Consider the following 7,994-nt stretch of genomic DNA (forward strand, 5'->3'; position numbering starts at 1 on the left):
GTTTAGAAATTATTGCCCTTTCAACGTCCAACCGGTGAGGGATTGGATATAAGTTGTAGCAGCATCCCTTGAGCTTGAGTGATGGGAGCTTTTACAATACAATACTGGACTTATTTGCCATTTAATCCCAACAAGAGGCCTGTGGCAGTTTACAATCTCAACAAGCCAATACAATCAATTAGAAAATTACAGCAAGAAATATTTAAAAAAAAAAAACAAAATGGGTAAAAAAAAAAAGAGGGTGGATCAAATCCCATATACTAATCCAGCAAAAAAAGTATTCAAGATTTATTAAATAGGTTTTCAATTTCTTGTGAAAAGGTACATAATTTGATTCTGCTCTAATAATTAGAGATAAACTATTCCAAATTGATGTCACTTGATAAGAAAATACTGAATTAAATAGATGTTTATAGTGTACACCTTTGACAGAGGGATGACATAATAAAAATCAATCCTGTTGTTGAAGAGAGTGACTGGATAGAGGTTTTCCTAGTAAATGTACTACTGACTTGGAGGTAGCTCCCAGTTTTGTGGGACATCTAATAGAAAGTCCCAGAAGCAGAAACTATATTTGCCTAGGCCAACATGGGGCTATGAAAATCAATGGCTCCCCTGTCAAGTGTAAGTTTCAGGAGAGTTTTTAATATCTTGGGAATTAGAGAATACACATACAGAAGATCCCCTCCCCCCCCCCCCCCCCCCCCCCCCTAATCCAGGAGAAAGGCATCTGATGCTAGTCTCTGTGTGTCCCTATCCTGGAACAGAACTGAGGAATCTTCTTGTTAAGAAGTGGCAAGAAGATCTATCAGGTGAATGTCCTGCTCTTTAAATATTATTTGAGACATTCTATTGCCTAGGGACCACGCCTGTGGTCATAGAATACACCTCAAGCTATCTGCCAGGTAGGTAGCTTTGAAGGTTATTCTGTGAGAAGCAGCTCAGTTCCACATTCTAACAGTTTCCATGCATGGGAGGTATGATCTTCTAACTCCCTGTTTGTTGATTAATATAGCACCATCTGATTGGCCAACAAAATTATTTTGACATAGATGACAATTTCTGACATCTTTAGAGCAGAGGTCTCAACCCAGTCCTTGAGCCATAACCAGCCAGTCGGGTTTTCAAGATATCCACAATGACTACGCCTGAGATAAATTTGCATGCACTTCCTCTATGTTATGTAAGTCTATCTCGTGCATATTCATTGTGGGTATCCTGAAAACCTGACTGGCTTGGTGTGTCCCAAAGACTAGATTAAGAATCACTGATTTAGCTTAATTCCAGGAAATCTGACCACAAACCTTGAGTGTGGAACCCATCTACATGAGCTATCCAGCCCAGTCTGGACACATCTGTCACGAGCATTATTGGACAGGTGCAACTAACCAGAAAATCTAGATACAACAGGTAGCTTGCAAACAAGAAGAAAACATTTGTGGGTCTTCAGAAGCTATCCCAGCACCGTCCCTCAATAGATTGAAACAGAAAACAATTTATAACTAACCCTAGAATCATAGGGGATGTATGTACATACCTTAATATGAACAAGAAAAAGAACATTAAATATGTGCATGTATTATTGGATAACAAACATAGTTTCATAGCACATCAAAACCATGGAGTAACAAAATAGAAGACAGTCTCTTAAACAAAGGTAGGCATTAACTTATAAGGGGACATAAAGATATGAAAAGTAATGCCATTGCTGCAATGTGTCACAGGAGATATATTGATGCATATTATAATAAAGCCATGGCTAGCAATATGAGCATTCCACTACAGTATCTTGATCCTCTAAGAAAGACTGTCCTCATTCAGAGTAATAGGACAGAAAATTAGTAGAGCACAAGAAAAAAAAACAAAGTTGAAGCATAATGCAAAACTGAAATGGCACCAGTAAATATCACATTAAGGGTCATTTTACTAAGGTGTGCTAACTCAGGGGTAGGCAACTCCGGTCCTCGAGAGCCGCAGGCAGGTCAGGTTTTCAGGATATCCACAATGAATATGCAGGAGATAGATTTGCATACCATGGAGGCACTGCTTGCAAATCTATCTCCTGCATATTCATTGTAGATATCCTGAAAACCTGACCTGCCTGCGGCTCTCGAGGACCGGAGTTGCCTGCCCCTGTGCTAACTGATTTAGCATGCGTTAAGTGATAAGACACTCATAGGAATATATCATTACTGCCCATTAATCAGCGCACACTAAATCCATTAGCACACCTTAGTGAAAGGACCCCCTAAGAGGGCTCTAAAGTTCATCAACAGCAATGATCTGATTAGGGGACAAAGGAAGATGATAATGTTAAAGGCTCCTGCAAGGATATGCAAGATGGTCAATCAAATGTGGATGTTGATAAGCGGTGAGTACTTGGTATGGATACATACACCCCATTAAGCTGCAGTAAAAAGTGGCCTTAGCACACCCTTCCTGTGTGCTAAGGCTGTTTTTACTGCAGCAGTTTTTCAAACAAAAAGGTAAAAACACACAATATTTTAAGAGCGCACTCTTTCCTGATAGTTTGTGCATGTGTGAACCATCGCACGTGCATGCGCTTTGCTTATAACAACATTGTTCCCATAATGAAAAAGTGTCCAACCCCACCCCCCAAACAAAACATCTGTGAAAATGACACAACATGAAAATTTTGATCTGCATACCCTAACTTTTTTGTTACCCATGTTTTTCAACTGTTACAGTTGCCTACTCCTGTGATACCTCTCAGGGCTGTCTTCTACCTTCAAATATAAGTGGATGCTGAGGCAATTCTGAATCTCATTTTGACTACTCAGCTGCTGGATATTGGTATTAAGATTTTTCGAATTGCATTTGCACATTTTGAAGATTTTGTTGGCGCTTTTTCAACTGCTGTATTTCTGAGTGTGGTGGTGAACTCCACCCACTCCTGTGCCCAGGAGTGAATCACAAGTTTGTGGGCCTCTGGGCCAACTACCACATAGGGGCCCCCTCCCCCTTCCCGGCCACAACCCTTGGACTGTACAGGTAGGCTTCTATGCAAAGCCTGCCTTGATAATGAGAAGCCCCTCCCCCCCAATACCTTTGGGCCCAGTAGGCCTCTGTGGGGTTCCATCCCCACCTGTGAAATTCAAGTAGACTCTAAGGCACACTGCCTTGGGTGCACTGTCAAAAACCTTGTGCATAAGGGGCATGTCCTGGATTGTGGATTGATGGGGTTGAAGCAGTTGGATTGTTGATTTCAGTTTGCTGCAGAGAGTGCTATTCTTAGGATAAGGCTACACACAAGAAGGGGTGAGGGGGAGTCAGTTGATTGCTATGGGTAGGAGATTGGGAGAGAAGCTGGGAGGTGAGTGGTTGTTGAAACTGAGGTTGCTGAACACCCATTTGGCTTATTCAGAAGACTAAAAGGCTCATTTTCAAAAGAGAAAAACATTCAAAAAGTGTCAAAACAGCATTTGGACGAATTTCTTCTCAAAACATCCAAATTGATATTTTCAAAACCTATTTTGCAGACATTTATCTATGCAATTCATCTGCAGTGCACCTAAATCACAAGGGGGCATGTTGGGGGTGTTTCAGTGGCAGTTATAGGCCAGGCTTAGGATATTCCTACCACTTAGGAATATCCTAAGCCTTGGATGTTTTACAGCCTAATGGAACAAAACGAAAACATCTAGGTTTGAAACTTCAACGGTTTGGTCTAGACCCATTTTTAGAACAAATAAGACACAAAAAAGGTGCCTTAAATGACCAGATCACTGGAGGGAATCAGGGATGACCCCCTTCCTCCCACAGTGGTCACTGACCCCCTCCCACCCCCCAGAGACATGATTAAAAATATTACCAGCCTCTATGACAGCTTCAGATGTTATAGCCAGGTATATTAGAAAAGCAAGCAGATCCCTGGAGTAGTGTAGTGGTCAGTGAAGTGCACTATAGAGAGGAGGAACCAGGCCCATATCCCACTCTACTTGTTACACTTGTGGAAAATGTGAGCCCTGCCACACTCCCCCAAAACTTACTGTACCCACATATAGGTAATCCCTTCACCTGCAAGTGCTAGTGTAGTGGTGTACAGTTGGGTATAGTAGGGTTTTGGAGGGCTCAGCAAACAATATAAGGGGGTAATAGTCAGTACCTGGGAGCTTTTATATGAAGTCCACTGCATTGCCCTATAGGGTTCCTCTTTGCTCTCCTGGGAGGTCTGTGTGACCAGACTGCTAAGAATGCTGGCTCCTCCTAAATCCCAATGGCTTGATTTTCTACATTTTCACTTGGACTTTTTTTTTTTAAAGATAAACACACAGAGCATGAATATTCTTGTATGTGGCCATAAAAAAAAAAGATAGATGTTTTGCTGTTTCAATAATGGTCATACTTTCTATTTGGATTTGGGACGTTTAGTGAAAAACGACCAAAGTCCGACTTAGACATCATATCAAAAATGTGTGATTGAGAGAGAAAGGTTGCAAGTTTTGGCTCTTACAAAAATAAGAGTAGGTCAGGGGAATACTTATACTTTATCTGAGTGCTGACTCATGGGATTATGTTAGTTCCAGGGTTCACCCCCTCAGATGAGGGGGTGGACAGGAGGTGTGGCATTGCTTTTTTATTTTTCTATTTTATCTCAGTCTTTAGGATTCCAGTCAGTGCCTTCTCATATTACTGTATAAAAGGGTTGTGAAGGAATTTTTGTTAAGTGTCAATCTGGTTTAGGGATTGTGGTTGATTGTTTGGTAGCATTACCTACCTTAGAGGCTCTGGAAAACTGTGAATTTCTTAGATGTTAGTTTGGGTATGCAGGATTTAGTTGTTATAGGAAATTTTAATACTCATTTTGAGGGACAGGTCCCAAATATACAGCCCTGTTCACTAAGGCGCGTTAGCGTTTTTAACGCGCCTGCAATTAGCACTTGCACTGTGTAGGCGCCTATAAGGTAGGTGTGTACATGGTTAACGCGTGTTAAAAATGCTAATGCACCTATAACGTGGCTTAGTAAACAGGGCCCTTAGAGAATAGATTTCTTCAATCAGTGTGTGATATGGGATTGGAATAAGTGGTTTCAGAGCCACCACACAGAGTGCTCATACAATTGATTTTGATTTTTTTCTGTTGTGAACTAGGAAAGGATTGATGGGGTTTAGAGATGATTTTGTACCTTGGACAGACCACTCCATCTCTTTCCAGTTGTTTTGGCCTGGGTTGCCATGGGACAGTCATGAGAAGTTAATGTGGGGGAGGAATTGGAGGCTAACAGGAAAATGATTGAAGTGGTGGAGTTAGTTGTTGAGGCATTGGTAGACATGGGAGTGGGTGCTCAAGATTTACGGAATGTGTTGGCTCTGGTTGAGGTTTGGGTAGGTAAAGGAAGATCAAGATCTGGTTGAATTCATCTTGGATTACTTGTGCTGACATGCCAGGGTAGACATTTAGGAAGTAATTTTATAACACAGGTGCCAATTGTAGCATGTAAATGTTTAGAATAATTACAACTAGTGTTGTGGGAACTCAAACTATACACACATATACAAGCTACCCTCAAAAAAAGTTTGAACTTTGTGCCTCATTCACTTTACTAAACCAGTATACTTTTAAATAACATAGACCTCAAATCTCCCAATAGGGAATAATACACTTAGGCAGTGGCGTAGCTAGGGTAGTTGACACCCGGGGCCGGTCATTTTTTAACCCCCCCCCCCCCCCCCCCCCCCCCCGAAATCCAGTACTAGGCATACAGAGAATACAAAACACTCAGGACCTATACAGCAATTCTACCATACCATAAGCAGTAATTTGTACGAGTCACACAAGGAAAAGGAATGCATCTTAAACACTACAGTGAGCACTAGAACATCAATTCACCTATTGTAAAACGAAAACAGACAGATTAGTACAGATCGTCGATCCTGCACAGTCAATGCCAACCGAAAGCCATGTCTTTTTCACAAATAGATACACCCTAATCCACTATAAAATAAGTAATCACAAACTTTCTATTTAGACAAAAATTAAACTGAACCCCCGATGCCAGACTCTGCATACAATGCAACACCACAGAAACAGAAAATGTCCTCTAGTACTGTGCAAAATATAAAGACAGCAGATGTAAATTTGAAAAAACTAACAAATACCAATCACCACTTTACAAATTAACAAATAGAAATAAAACAAATAATATCATTTTATTGGACTAATACAGTTAGCTTTCAGAGGCCCAAACCTCCTTCCTCAGGTCAATTCAGTATAGTACTGTTAGTGTCCTATCCTGACCTGAGGAAGGGGGTTTTGTTCTCTGAAAGTAAAATGTATTAAAATTAGTCCAATAAAAAGATTACCTTATTTACATGTTCTATTATAAACATTTATTAACACAGCTACAATACTACTTTATCCTAAAGCAAAAAAATAAAAATATATATTTACAGTTCGTTGTCTCTGGTTTCTGCTTTCCTCATCTTTTCACTGTCTTCCTTCTATCCAGCATCTGTCTTCGCTCTCTCTCTGCCATCCAGTGTCTGCCCTCTCTCTCTGCCCCTTCCATCCACTGTCTGCCCTCTCTCCCTTCCATCCACTTCTGCCCCTTCCATGCACCATCTGCCCCAGTCAGCCATCTCTCTCTCCCCCTTCCATCAACATCTGCCCTCTATCTCTGCCCCTTCCATCCACCATTTGCCCCAGTCTGCCCTCTTTCTCTCTCCCCTTCCACCCACCATCTGCCCTTTCTCTCTGCCCCTTCAATCCGTCTGCCCTCCCTCTCCCATCCGTCCAGGGTCTGCCCTCCCTCACGTGCCCCCCTTCCATCCAGGATCTGTCCCCTCTCTCTCTGCCCCCTCTTTTCAGCCCCCAGTTCCAGTCCCAGTCCCCTTCATCCACCACATGCCTTGCATCCCCCCCTTTCAGCCCCAGACCCATTCTCCCACCTGCCCCAGGCATGAACCCATTTTCCCTCCTGCCCCCTTGTCAGACCCCAGTTCCAGCTTCAGACCCCTTCTCCCATCTGAGCACTCTCCTCCCCCCCAATCCCCTTCTCCCCTCTCTGGGCACCCATCTGAGCTCCCCCACCTCCCTAATCTCCTTTAAGCACCCCTCTGAGCTCCCCCACCCCTCCCCAATCCCCTTCTCCCATCTCTGAGCTCCCCACCCTCCCTAATCCCCTTTAAGCACCCCTCTGAGCTCCCCCACCCCCAATCCCCTTCTCCCCTCTCTGAGCTCCCCCACCCTCCCTAATCCCCTTTAAGCACCCCTCTGAGCTCCCCCACCCTTTCCCCAATCCTCTTCTCCCCTCTCTGAGCTCGCCCACCCTCCCTAACCCCCTTTAAGCACCCCTCTGAGCTCCCCCACCCTTCTCCAATCCCCTTCTCCCCTCTCTGAATTCCCCACCCTCCCTAATCCCCTTTAAGCACCCCTCTGAGCTCCCCACCCTTCCCCAATCCCCTTCTCCCCTCTCTGAGCTCCCCCACCCTCCCTAATCCCCTTTAAGCACCCCTCTGAGCTCCCCCACCCTTCCCCAATCCCCTTCTTCCCTCCTTGATGCTCTCCCACCCTCCCTAATCCCCTTTAAGCACCCCTCTGAGCGCCCCACCCCTCTCCAATCCCCTTCTCCCCTCTGAATCCCCCCCTGACCCGACCCGACCTGAGATCCGTTCTCCTACCCTGTCCTGCTTTAAAATGTTTTTTTTCGAAGCGCCGGAAAGTGGCAGGCAGCGCGCCTCGCGTCTGCCCTGCTAGTAAAGAAGATCTCACTGATGTCATCGTCCTTCCCACACTGAGTGCCGCCCGCCCGCCCTCGCGGTAATAGGAAGTTGCCTCAGAGGGGGCCGGGACTCAATGTGGGAAAGGCAACGACGTCAGCGAGATCTTCTTTACTAGCAGGGCAGACGCGAGGCGCGCTGCCTGCCACTTTCCGGCGCTTCGAAAAAAAAAATTTTAAAGGCGGAGCAGCGGGAGCGGAGCACCCCCTCACCCGATGACCCCCGGGGCAGACCACCCCCACCGCCCCGCCCTT

This window comes from Microcaecilia unicolor, chromosome 1 (genome assembly GCF_901765095.1).
Source record: "Microcaecilia unicolor chromosome 1, aMicUni1.1, whole genome shotgun sequence".
NCBI classification, from domain to species: Eukaryota; Metazoa; Chordata; class Amphibia; order Gymnophiona; family Siphonopidae; genus Microcaecilia; species Microcaecilia unicolor.